Genomic DNA, 14,218 nt, shown 5'->3' on the forward strand with positions numbered 1-14,218 from the left:
TCCCAGCTATACATAGGAGGCCACTAGGGAAGCTATGCAGGCATTCTTTAATGAATCCTTCAGGCCTAGACATCACATATTCGCAGGAAGGCAGGAGTCCAGGCAGGAACAAAGGGCGAGAAGTGAGGAACGTGACTTGCGCTCCGTTCCTTTTCTTTTTTTTTTTTTTTTTTTTGAGACGGAGTCTCGCTCTGTCGCCCAGGCTGGAGTGCAGTGGCCGGATCTCAGCTCACTGCAAGCTCCGCCTCCCAGGTTCACACCATTCTCCTGCCTCAGCCTCCCGAGTAGCTGGGACCACAGGCGCCTGCCACCTCGCCCGGCTAGTTTTTTGTATTTTTAGTAGAGACGGGGTTTCACCATGTTAGCCAGGATGGTCTCGATCTCCTGACCTCGTGATCCGCCCGTCTCGGCCTCCCAAAGTGCTGGGATTACAGGCTTGAGCCACCGCGCCCGGCCCCGTTCCTTTTCTTGTCATAGAAGCAGTGGGGGAAACCTTAAGCTCCATGTGTCTTGGATATTTGCAGAGGGGTTTTGTGAATAAATAACTTGATGTCAATGTCAGGTCACATTGAGTCAGCCCCACAGAATGTTCAGCAGAGAGCAGAGAGCCTTGTCTCTGAGAAGCCCTCAAGAGGAGCAGTTTGAGGGACGCCCTTAGTGACTTGTCTTAAAGATGAGGATGCATCTCACACATTCCTGACAGCTCTCTTAATGGCTTGTTATATAGATTCATCTTCTGAGATCTGAATCACAGGGGGAGAAGCCGAGGTAGAGTCCAGTATCAGACACAGTGGGATGTTTAAGTGGAAATGTGCTTTAAGCAGCTGGATGATCCCACCAAGGAAGAGAGAGAGAGGTTCAGAAGCCACTAACTAGGAGGTGATAGGTGAATCTATGGTTGTTGATAATCTCTTCCAGTTGGGGTACTGAGGGAGAGGAGGGACTCGTATATATAGTGTTGCAGGCAAAGACAGCGTAGTGGGAGCAACGAACTGAATGCAGAAATTAAGGGAGCATTGTCTGTAGATAAATTTAAAAAATAATAAACCTAACTAAAAGTCAGCCTGCCCTTTATTATCATTAGTGCAAGTGATTCTAAGCAATGAATCACTGGATAAAATTTTCCTTCCTGCTGAGGCAGATGGCTCCCATGGCTCCATCCTTAGTAGGCCACCACCTATGTCTCTTGAGTTTTTTTCACCTTTTGCTTGAAGAATAACTTCCTGAGTGGCACATCACTCTGTAGGTGTGCTCTCACGAAGTACCAGGCCTGTGTTTGCCTGAGATGCTTGAACAGAATTGCAACATGGTAACCTCAGCAATGAATATAGGGGCTTCTAAGAGATGTGTGTGTGTGTGTGTGTGTGTGTGTGTGAGAGAGAGAGAGAGAGAGAAGAAAGAGAGACAGAGACTCCTGCTAGGGGCAGTTGACCACCTGGATCTAATTACACCTGAGGATTTCCCTAAAATGTTCACTTGCAAAAAATAACAAATTCCTCTTTGTGCTTAAACTGGGTTGATTTGGGTTTTGTTACCTGCAACAGAAAGAGTTCCAGTTATCTAAATACCATATCAATAACTGCAGACATAGGATACTCCAACAAAACTTGGTTGCTATACAAGGTGTTCTAATTTTCACCTAGTGGTTGGGTGAGAGGTTGTGGTTTCTTGGTTTTTTTAGGCTTTGGTGACCCCTGTTATCACTAAGCAACTAAGCAAACAAACATACTGGCAGGTCACAGAGACACCTTTCTGTATACAACTGAACTCAGTAGAAAGTTGCTTGGACCCCATCCAAAGTAATTATTTACAGATGTTCCCAAGGCACATAATTATAGGGTCACAGTACAGGGACCCATATTGTGAGAGGAGCTCTTGAGTGAAACTCTAGAGGGTTATACAAGGAAATCACTTGTTAAATCTACATTTGGGGTGAAGAAAAATTCCACTGTGTCGGGTTAGAGTGAGAACTGCATTAGCAACATTTCGCATGAGAAAGCTTTGAAGATAAAATTTTAGGGAGAAGGAGAAGCAGCCGTTTTAGGATTTTAAATTTATTTGAGGTCCAACACTAACCCGTAGTTGACACAGTGGCTAAAAAAGCTGACATTATATTCCCAATTAGGCACTCTTTCCATGACAGGAATATGATCCTGCAGCTTCAGGCTTACAGGATCCTTATGACTCATGATCTCTTAAAGTAAGAGATACTTTTTATCCCCAGCATTTCCTAAAACTGGCTGTGAATAGTCCTGCTTGGATCACATACCTGCCCGTGAACCAATCACTGCTCAAGGGGACAGGAAATAGGGATTGATGTGTTTGGGTGGTTTGTCTACCCCCGTGGAATAGGAGGTGATATAGCCCCACATAATCCCATGGATTAGTAACGGGCATTTCAACCAAAGACTGGATACAAAATAACGAATGTCCACAGTGATCCTGTGAGTTTCAAAACTTCATTTTATTCCTCCACATTGCTGCTCTTTTTTTTTTTTTTTTTTTTCCCTGATCACTTTGTTTAAAGGCCTACGGGTTGGATAATGTCTGTCCTCAATCAGCTTGCCCTTCTAGTCTCCTCTAGGCTGGAAGCCTGAAAACTACATTTCCCAGAATCCTTTCCAGCTTATTCTGTTAGGATCTTCCAACAGGAGGCACTGGCAGGAGACTGGAAAGTGAAAGAAAGGGAAAAGCCATTTATTCCCGGTTTCTGGTAATGCCTTTGGGAGTCACAGGGTGGGGGTGGGGACTCTTGAGGGTGCGGAGAGAAGAGGGTGTAGAGGCAAAGGCTGTGACCAACGGGGGCAGACGCCTGGATATGGCAGCCTCAGAGGTACAGTGTTTCTGGGCCCCGGGTGACACCATTTTCCCTCTTCAGTCCCAGGGTTAGTAGTCACTTTCTGCAATTGCTAATCTTTTGGAGACTTTTTTTCTTTTTCTCCTTCCAACACCTTTATAACCAATTCCTGGTATTAATTTCTCTTTGTTTAAAATATCTAGAATGATTTCTGTTTCCCTAATTGAAACCTAATACTGTTTTATTTTATTTATTTATTTATTTATTTATTTATTTATTTATTTATGAGACAGGGTCTTGCTCTGTCACCCAGGCTGGAGTGCAGTGGCGCGATCTCGGCTCACTGCAACCTCCACCTCCAGGTTCAAGCGATTCTCCTGCCTCAGCCTCTGGAGTATCTGGGGCTACAGGCACACGCCACCACTCCTGGCTAATTTTTGTATATTTAGTAGAGACAGAGTTTCGCCATGTTGGCCAGGCTGGAGCTCAAGCCATCCGCCCACCTCGGCCTCCCAAAGTGTTGGGATTACAGGCGTGAGCCGCTGCTCCCGGCACATTTTATTTTGTTATGAATTCTTAGTTGTTTCATTTAAAAAACTGTAGTAAAATATGCATAAATGAGTCATTAATTGTTTTGAACATACAGTTCAGTGCCATTAAGCACATTGACACTGCTGTATAACCATCACCACCATCCTTCTCCAGAACTTTTTTATCCTCCCAAACTGAAACTCCATACCCATTAGACAATAACTCCCCATTTTCCTCTTTCCCCCAGGCGCTAGTAACCACCATTCTACTTTGTTTCCATGGATGGGACTACTCTAGGTACCTTATATAAGTGGAATCATAAAATATTTGTCCTTTTGCGAGTGGCTTTTTTCACTTAGCCCAATGTCTTCAAGGTCCATCCATGTGGTGGCATGTATCAGAATATCCTTTATAAGGCTGAAGAATGCTCCATTGTACGTATATACCACTTTTTTGTTTATCCATTCATCTGTCAATGGACACTTGAGTTATGCGTTACTTTGCTTGGGTTATCATAACAAAGTATCACAGACTGGGTGGCTTAAATAACACAAATTTATTTTCTCACAATTCTGGAGGTTGGAAGTCCCAGATCGGTGTCACAGGATTCATTTCTTCTAGGCCTTTCTCTTTGGCTTGTTGATGGCCATCTTTTCCCTGTGTTTTCACATAGTTTCCCCCGTTCTAATTTCCTCTTCTCATAAGAACACCAGTCATATTGAATTAGGACTACCCTAATAATCTCACTTATCCTTAATTATTTCTTTATCTCCAAATACAGCCACATTTTGAAGAACTGGGTGTTAGGACTTCAACATATGAATTTTGTTGGGGGGATTTAGCCCATATTAGGTTGCTTCCACCTTTATTGTGATAACGCTGCTATGAACATAGCGTACCTATATTTATTCAAGTGCTTGCTTTCCTGCACAAGAGGGTGTTGTTTAAAAAAAGCCAGACATAGTGGCTCACACCTGTAATCTCAGATGGCTGAGAGAGGAGGTTTGCTTGAGTGCAGGAGTTCAAGACCAGTCTGATCAACATACTGAGACCTTGTTTCTACAAAATATAAAAAACTAGCTGATTGTGGTGGCTGACACTTGTAGTCCCAGCTACTCAGGAGTCTGAAATAGAAGGACTGCTTGAGCTTAGAAAGTGGAGGCTGCAGTCAGCCATGATGGTGCCACTGCAGTCCAGCCTGAGCAACTAGAAAGACCGTGTATTGGGGGGGGCGGGGGGGGAAAGGAAAAAAAATTCCTGCATTCATATTTTTTTGATATATACCCCATAATAGAATTGCCAGATTATGTAGTACTTCTATGTTTAATTTTGTTGAAAAACTGCCATACTGTTTTCTACAGTGGCTGTAACATTTTACATTCCCACCAGCAATGCACACAGGTTCCAGTTTTTCTACATGTTCACCAACTCTTGGCATTTCCTTTTAAATAATAGATATCCTAATGTGTGTGAGGTGGTATCGCATGGTGATTTTGATTTGCATTTTCCTAATGATTAGTAACATTGGGCGTCTTTTCATGTGATTATTGGCCATTTGTATTATTATTTTTTTTTTTTGAGAAATGTCTGTTCAAGTCGTTTGCTCGTTAAAACTTGTTTATTCTTCAGAGAAATCAGGCCGGGTACAGTGGCTCACACCTCTAATCCCGACACTTTGGGAGGCCGAGGTGGGCAGATCACTTGAGGTCAGGAGTTCAAGACCAGCCTGGCCAACATGGCAAAACTCTGTCTCTACTAAAAGTACAAAAATGAGCCGTGTGTGGTGGTGGACGCCTGTAATCCAGCTACTCAGGAGGCTGAGACAGGAGAATCACTTGAACCCAGGAGGTGGAGGTTGCAGTGAGCCGAGATCGCACCACTGCACTCAGGCTGGGTGACAAAAGCAACTCCGTCTCAAAAAAAAAAAAAAAAAAAAAAATCATATAAACACTATGGCAACATTCATTGACCTTCCAAAGAAATGCAGGAAAATATTCACCCACAATCTTTAAAGAGTTATGAAATGACCACATTGTGTGGCAGAATGTTGGTACAATCTTTCAGAGTCAGCTAAAGCAAGGTGACAAAGCAGGTGGGATCCAGAGCCATGATTGCCTAGGATTTTTCTCCCAGACATGGCTTATTGCATGATTATGTAACCTCATGAAAGTTTCTTAGTCTCTCTGTGCTTTAGTTTTCTGACTTATAAAATGAGAATAATAATACGGCCTACTTCATAGAGTTGTTATAAGTATTAAATGAGTTAACAATGAGAACAGTGTCTAGTACATAGTCAGCACCTAATATAAATTAATTACCATCATTATTCTTCTCTGGGTCCCAAACTTCTGGTCTGCCTCTACGTCTGGGCACCTTCTGGGATCCTCTCTCCTGATTCCTAGTGTTTTGGATTACCCAGTTATCCATGAGGCAAACAGATATATAGCAGTTCAATATGGTAAAATTTTTTTACATATTAACTTTATTTATTTATTTTTTTCAAGATGGAGTCTTACTCTGTCGCACCAGGGTGGAATGCCGTGGTGTGATCTCGGCTCGCTGCAACCTCCGCCTCCCGGGTTCAAATGATTCTCCCACCTCAGTCTCCCAAGTAGCTGGGATTACAGGTACTTGCCACCATGCCCAGCTAATTTTTTGTATTTTTAGTCAAGATGGGGTTTCACCATATTGGCCAGGCTGGTCTTGAACTCCTGACCTCAGGTGATCTGCCTGCCTTGTCCTCCCAAAGTGCTGGGATTATAGGTGTGAGCCACTGTGCCCAGCCTAACTTTAATTTTCACAACTACCATCAGCTATAGCTAGGTGATTATGAGCCCTGGTTCACAGATCATCTGGGAAGAAACTGAAATCCCATCTTTTATGGGAAGTGCTTTTAATAGAAAACAAAACAAAACAAAATAACAACAAAAAACAAATCCTGTCTATCTCTCCTTTTTAATGTGTGATCTTGCATATGGCACTTCATGTCTCTGAGCTTCAATTTCCATATCTGGAAAAAGAAGATAAGAGTCGTTTATAGGATCACTGAAGGATTAAATGAGATAAGGGCTGTAAAGCATTTAGCACACACAGTGCCTGGGAGATAGAAAATGCTTAATGGATATTGATTATTATATTCATATAACATATGAGAAAACTGGGTCTTAGAGAGATGAAATTATTGTGTAAGGTAATAAAGCTACCGTTGAGAGAAGATGGCCCAAAACAACGTTCTTTGTTGTTTCCTTTTACCTTGCATACATAATTTCTGTGTAGTTTCTGTTATGTGATGAGTGCAGACATAGTTTTAGATTAAAAAAATTTTACATTAGAGAGAAAATAATTTTCAAATTGCTACAGAGATATGAAAATCTAACTGAATAACATATCTTCATGCCTATTACTTCCTTTCCTTCTCTTGAGTTATTTTCTCACAAGAAATTCCCAGAAATGGAATTTGATAGGTAAAAGGTAAACATGATTTAGCTTGATGTAAACATGATAGGCAAACATAATTTTGATTCTGGATATAGAACATCCTATTGCTTTCCTAAAGAGTTTATTCATAGTAATTATGTTTGCCTACTGTAATTTATTTTCTAGTATCCTGGAAATAATTGGAACATTCACAAAGAATGAATAACCTTGACAGAGGTAAGAAATCGCCAGGCCGAAGAGGAATGTGGTGTGAAAGTTTTCAGAATCAAAATGGAGTCAGTAATGTTAAGAAAACTCTAACAAATACTGCTGGGGAAAGCCATGAAGTAAGGGTTTTCATGCTTGTATGCCTGTAACAGAAACTGTCACAAAAAATTACTAAAACTGCAACCTTGCACAAAGGCCATTTTGCAAAAACTACTTCTACGAAGACATCTGCCCAGCAGCTGCCTGTCCAGTCTGACTGTTCTTACCCTTGTTATTGATCTTTGTAGCCAAAGATAATTATTTCAGAACAATTATATAATCTTCCTCATTTTTTCTTGAAAAATCTTGTCTTCCTTTCCCTCCCTGAATACATGCGTAGTTTACCATGCCATGCATATTCCTATTGCAATTCTCTATTCCCAAATAATTACCTCTTGTTTTAGAGAGCCTCTCTCTTGCTTAGATTGACAGTGAGAACTTAGAGAAGTTGAATGAATAGGTTGGGAAGATGATAATCATGTTCAGAAACATGAGACAAAACCCCAAGTTACTGTATGTAGGTGTATAGTTTTTTGTCTACTTGATGTGATGCTCATGTTATACAGTTAAGGCATGTGCATATTACCTGCAAATGACCAGCTCAGTCTCTGGGCATGTGAGGAACTGAGAGTACCAGTTAATCAAACATTTACTTTGTTTACTGGGTCTTGCTGCTCGCTTGGCTTACTTGTCCTCTGGGAGAAACCTCTTGCTCTCAAAGGAACCTGAATCTGAGCTGCTGCCCCTGAGTGGGAATCATGCTTCAAATTTTAACTCAGGGTGTAAAGTCCTAGAGAACAACAGGGCTGACATCTTTCTGCCCTTGGTATTGATTTTGGGATCTACAGATAGCTCTGAGAGCCTCGGTTCCTTCATCTGTACAAGGGGAGTGATAAGGTAGATAGTTACTGTGTAGGGAGCTTTCTCTGGGCTTTACATATAAGTCATACAGTTCCCAAAGCAATGATATGAAGGAGGGTTTATCAGTAACTTCATTTTACAGATGAGAAAACTGAGGTTCAACTGGTTAAATAATGTGCCAGGTAACACAGTCAGTAGGCAGAGGGGACAGGGTTTGAATTCAGGCACTTGGGCTCCAGAGCTTCAGTCTTCAACACCACACATAATATTGAACAATATGGGAGGTTAATGATGCTTAGCTTTAAGGGTTGCTGTGAAGATTCAAGATGAAGGCACATGAGGCATATGGCTTCTGATCTCGCTATTCTACAAAAATGGTCACTCTTGCTAAGTTTGCCAATGACTTCTGAATTGCCAAACCTAATAAACACTCAGAAGGGAAAACTACGCTATTGGCTATTTCTCTGTTTTGTTTTCTCTTTTAACTGACCTCTAAATGTTGATTTACTCTGGGCTGTGTCCTTGGTCCTTCTCTTTTCTTTTTCTGGAAGATCTCACACAGTCTCATGGTATAAGACAGGGGTGTCCAATCTTTCGGCTTCCCTGGAACACACTGGAAGAAGAATAGTCTTGGGCCACAAATAGAAAACACGAACCCTGGCAATAGCTGATGAGCTGGAAAAAAAAAAAATCACAACAAAATCTCATAATGTTTTTGGGCCACATTCAAAGCCATTCTGTGTGGCGTGCAGCCCTCAGGCCGCGAGTTGGACAAGCTTGGCATAAGATACCATCTGTATCATGTATTTGTTAAGGACTCCTATATCAGATAGGGTTCAACCAGAGAAAGAGAGCAAGCAAGAATATATATTAAGAGATTTATTGCAAGGCATTTCTTATATGATTCTTACATAGCACAGGCTGTCAGGAAGAGTAACTCTTGGGCATGGAGTGAACTGCTGTTCATAGGCAAAACAACTTCTTTCTCAGGGAAGCCTCAGTTCTACTTTTAAGGTCTTGCAATTGATTGAATCAGGATAATCTCCCTTACTTAAATTCAACTGATTATGAGTTTTAGTCACAGCAATAAAATATTTTCACAGCAATACCTAGGTTAATATTTGATTAACTGGGGGCTCTAGCCCAGGCAACTTGACCTATAAAATTGGCCCTCAAATTCCCAAACTGACATCTCCAACCTCAACCTCCTGGCTGAGCCCCAGGTTTGAATATCCAGCTGCCTACCAGAGATGAGCATTTAGTGCCTCAAACTTGATGTTCTTTAAACTGAACTTTTGATTCCCTCCTGCTCCCCACTCCAGCCTGCTTGCCTTCTGTCTTCCCCATCTCTGTAAGTGGAACTTCACCACTGGCTCATGGAAAAGACCTCAGTGTCATCTTTGATTTTTCTCTCACTTCTGCTTCTGTATGCAAGTACTATGTTCTCCACTTCCCAAGTAGATTTTGGAGACCCAGTTCTCACCATCTCCACTGTCTCCACCCTAGCCCAGGCTCCCTCATCTCCAGCCTGAATGACTGCCAGAGCCACTTAACCAGTCTCTCTGCTCTCACTCTTGCCGCACTCTCTTCCTTTCTCCACCCAGAGTGATCCTTTTAAAGCATAAACCAGATTTACCCGATTCTGCTGATTTAAAACTCATCAATGAGTTTCCATTATTCTTGGATTAAAATGTAAATTTCTTACCTCGGTAGAGTATATAAGTCATGTGCTACATAATGACGTTTCAGACAACGATGGACCATACATACTGTGATGGTTCCATAAGATTATAATGGAGCTGAAAATTTCCTATTACCTAGTGACCCTGTAGCCATCCTAACGTTGTAGCACAATGAACTACTCACATGTTTGTGGCGATGCTGGTGTAAACAAATGCACAGCTCTGCCAATCCTATAAAAGTATAGCACATACAATTATGTACAGGACATAATACTTGATAATGATAATAAATGGCTATTTTACTGGGTTATGTATTTACTGTACTCTAATTTTTACTGTTATTTTAGAATGTACTTTTTCTACTTATAAAAAATATTAATTGTAAAACTACCTCATGCAGGTCCTTCAGGAGATATTATGGAAGAAGGCATATTTTTTGTTTTTGTTTTTTTGAGGAGTCTCACTCAGTCACCCAGGCCGGTGCTAATCTCACCTCTATTTCCTGAATTCAAGTGATTCTCCCACCTCAGTCTCCAGAGTAGCTGGGATTACAGATGTGCACCACTGTGCCTAGGTTTTTTTTTTTTTTTTTTTTGTATTTTTAGTAGAGACAGGTTTTTACTATGTTGGCCAGGCTGGTCTCAAACTCCTGACCTCAAGTGATCTGCCTTCCTCAGCCTCCCAAAGTGCTGGGATTACAGGTGTGAGAAGGCATTCTTATAGATGACAGCTCCATACATGTTGTTGCTCCTGAACACCTTCCTGTGGGACACGATGTGGAGGTGGAAGACAACGGTGTTGATGATCCTGACCTTCTGTAAGCCCAGACTAATGTGTTTGTGTCTTATTTTTTAACAAAAAGGTTAAAAAAAATGCTTATAAAGATATAAAGAAAGAACATATTTTTGTATGGCTATACAACGTGTTTGTGTTTTAAATTAAGTGTTATTACAGCAGTCAAAAAGTTTAAAAAGGTAAACAGTTTATAAAGTAAAACAGTTACAGTAAGCTAAGGTTAACTTATTATTGAAGAAAGAAAAATATTTTTAATAAACTTGGAATAGCCTAAGTGTACAGTCTTTATAGGATCTACAATAATATACAGTAATGTCCTAGGCCCTCACATTCACTCACCACTCACTCACTGACTCACCCAGAGCAACTCCAGTCCTACAAACTCCATTCTTGGTAAGTGCCCTATCCAGGTGTCATACTTTTTAAATCTTTTATACTGTATTTTTTCTGCATCTTTCCCAAGTTTAAATATGTTTATATACACAAATGCTTATCATTGTATTACAATTGCCTACAGTATTCAGTAGGGTAACTTGCTGTGGAGGTTTGTAACCCTGGAACAATAGGTTATACCATATAGCCTAGGTATTTAGTAGGCTATACTATCTAGGTTTGTGTAAATATACTCTATGATGTTTCCATGATGACAAAAGTCACCTAACAACACATTTCTCAGAAGGGATTCTTATTGTTAAGGGACACATGACTGTATATGTCTGCTCTTATGACAGTTCCCTGTGACTTGAAGAGCTTAAAGGCACAGAATAAGTGCTCTGTTAATATTAATTGTCATCCTATTGTTGACAGAAACCAATAAAAGAGAACAATGCTTGGAAGTTCAGTTTCCATGAATTTATCTAGTGCCACTCTGTCTAATATGGTAGTTACTAACCATATGTGGTTATGGAACCCATGAAATGTGGCTATAACAACTAAAGAACTGAATTTTAAATTTTATTTAATATTAATGAATCTAAATTTACATTTAAAAATTGAAACTTCATATAATATTAGAAAATATTTAAGCATGTTCAGAATACTTTGAGTATGTAATCTACATTTTTTTTTTCTGGTGAAAAGATATACATATATTTAGAATTAGCCAGATGGACTCAGTTTAGATGATCCCAATCTTTTTGGCAACGTGGCAACATCCAAAGCATTGTAATCAGGAGCCAGTCAAACATATGCCTTCTTCTCTCCATCAGGGTGAATCAGGGTGTTGACCTTGGCCACATCAATGTCACACAACCTGTTTGATCTGGTGCTTGTTGTTTTTAACATCCAAATGAACACAAGTGTGTTGTCTTCTATCTTCTTCATGGCAGACTCAGTGGTCAGTGGAAACTTGACAGCATAGTGGTCAAGCTTGTTTCTCCTGGGGGCAATCTTCCGAGGATATCTGGGCTGCCTCCGGAGTCGCTGTGTCTTGGGCCACCAGAAAGGTGGGTGACGTGCAGATATTGTTTTTTGTTGTTGACACCTTTCAACACTGCCTTTTTGGCCTTCAAAACCTTTGCTTTGGCTTCTGCTTTAGGAGTGGCAGGAGCTTCCTTCTTTGCTTTTGGCGCCACCTTGTGAAAAGGGCACGTAATCTACTTTTTCAACCATTAATTTTATGAAATATAAATACAGATCAAGTATTACTGGTGAAAATTTAGCATGAGATTTTTCAAACTGAGATGTGCTGTCAGTATAAAATATTTACCAGATTTAGAGACTTAGTGTAAAAAAAGAATATAGAATATCTCAGTAATTTTTATACTGATTACATATTGAAATCATAATATTTTGGATATATTGGTGTAAGTAAAATAGTTCATTTATATTGCCAGTTTCTTTTTACTTTTGAAAATGAAACTATTAGAAAATATGGACATATATAGCTGGCTCTCATTATCTTTATACTAGACAGAGCTGCTGTAGATGTTTTAATAATGAGCCCCCAATGCCATTCAACCCTAAAGTTAATTAATTACACAGCAAAGGCACTATGGTGAGTTCTACAGCGGAGATTTAAAGTTCCAATTAAATGGAGACCATATATGGGATTAATGAGGGAAACTAAGGCAAAGACTGGTCTGTGTGTTGATGAAGCATGACAGGCTCCCATGCCCATTTTTTCTTACTCTTTTGGTCCTTATGTACCTAGGCTTTTTTCTCAGGAGGTGAAGTTCTGCAATCTGTCCAGCCCCAAATTCTGGTGTCCACCTTTTTGTCCTCTCTCAGCCCTTCCCTCTTGTTACCAGTGGGTCTTTGTTCTTAGAGCTCCCAAGATGGTGGCAGGTTGCTCCCAAGATGGTGGTGGGCGCTCCCAAGATGGCAGGAAGCCTTTTGTTCTCTGACCTGGGGTTCTTGGCCTCGTGGATTCCAAGGAATGGAACCTTGGGCCATGCAGTGAGTGTTATAGCTCTATTAGAAGCCATGGGTCACGGAAGAGAATGGTGGACCCATCGATTAGTGTTCAGCTCAATTAGGATGAACCCGGGCACTTAGCCGTGCAGGAACAATGGCGAGCCTTTAGCCTGATGGGAGTGGCAATGGGCACCTTGCTGGATCAAGAGCACAGTGGACACCCTTCTGGATCCAGAGGGGGGAAGTCAGTGGCAGGTCTGTGGCGGCGGCAAACAGCCATGGTGGACGGGGAGCGAAAGCTCAGCTAGAGCCGTTAACAAACATGGACCGGAAGTGAGTGCAGTTGCAAGATTTAACAGAGTGAAAACAAAGCTCCCGTACAATGGGTGGGGACCCAAAGAGGGTTGCCCACTCCCCGCTCGAATGCCTGGGGTTTATATCCCCAATCATCCCCAATCATTGTCCCCTCCCCCTGTGCTCTCAGGTGATCAGGTGATAGATGATTGACTATTTCTTTACCTCCTGCCTTTAGCCTAATTGGTATTTTAGTGAGCTGTCTTTACTACCTGATTGGTTGGGTGTGAGCTGAATTATAAGCCCTGTGTTTAAAGGTAGATGTGGTCACCTTCCCCAGCTAGGCTTAGGAATCCTTAGTTGGCCTAGGAAATCCAGCCAGTCCTGTCTGTCACTCTCAGGGGCTCACATCCTTCTTACTCTATGTACCACCAATCTTCTTTGGAGAAACACAGGAAAGAAACTTAACTCTAAAGTACAGGTTGGGAAACTTTCTTAAGGGTTAGGGAGTAAATATTTTGAGCTTTGTAGACCAAAGAGCCTCCATCACAACCAGTCAACAGCCACGGTAGTCATAGACAATATGTAAACCAAGAGGGCTGTGTTCTGGTACATTTTTCTTTATGGACAATGAAATTAGAATTTGTATAGTTTTCTCATATCCAGAAATATACTTCTTTTGATTTTTTTCATTAGCCCTTTCAAAATGTATTCTAAGGTCATGGGCAGTACAAACACGAGTGGGCAGGATTTGGCCTGTGGGTCCTGGTTTGCTGACCCCTGCACTAAAGTACAAGTGAAGACCCAAATATAATGGACTAACCTTTTGGAAATGTTGAGGCAGAGGCTGGGTGTGGTGGCTCATGCTTGTAATCCCAGCACTTTAGGAGGCTGAGGCAGGCGGATCACCTGAGGTCAGGAGTTCAAGACCAGCCTGGTCAACATGGTGAAACCCCATCTCTATTAAAAATACAAAAATTAGCCGGGCGTGGTGGTGGGTGCCTGTAATCCCAGCTAGTCACGAGGCTGAGGCAGGAGAATTGCTTGAACCTGGGAGGCAGAGGTTGCAGTGAGAGGTTGAGATCGCTCCACTGCACTCCAGCCTGGCAACAGAGCGAGACTCTGTCTGGAAAAAAAAAAAAAAAAAAAGAAAGAAATGTTGAGGCAGAAGAATCTTTTCCTTCCTTTGCTGTCAGCTCAGAGCCAGCACATTGTAGTA

General features: G+C 41.3%; 1 long non-coding RNA gene across 1 annotated transcript; it reads left to right on the forward strand.

Moving 5' to 3' along the window:
- Nucleotides 1-2,555: 2,555 nt before the first annotated feature.
- On the forward strand, nucleotides 2,556-11,095 carry LOC119625779 (uncharacterized). The gene is made up of 4 exons (XR_012095574.1): nucleotides 2,556-2,713; nucleotides 5,833-5,955; nucleotides 6,932-6,982; nucleotides 9,956-11,095. It is a non-coding gene; the product is annotated as an uncharacterized lncRNA (long non-coding RNA).
- Nucleotides 11,096-14,218: the final 3,123 nt, after the last annotated feature.

This window comes from Chlorocebus sabaeus, chromosome 15 (assembly GCF_047675955.1).
Source record: "Chlorocebus sabaeus isolate Y175 chromosome 15, mChlSab1.0.hap1, whole genome shotgun sequence".
Classification (NCBI taxonomy): Eukaryota; Metazoa; Chordata; class Mammalia; order Primates; family Cercopithecidae; genus Chlorocebus; species Chlorocebus sabaeus.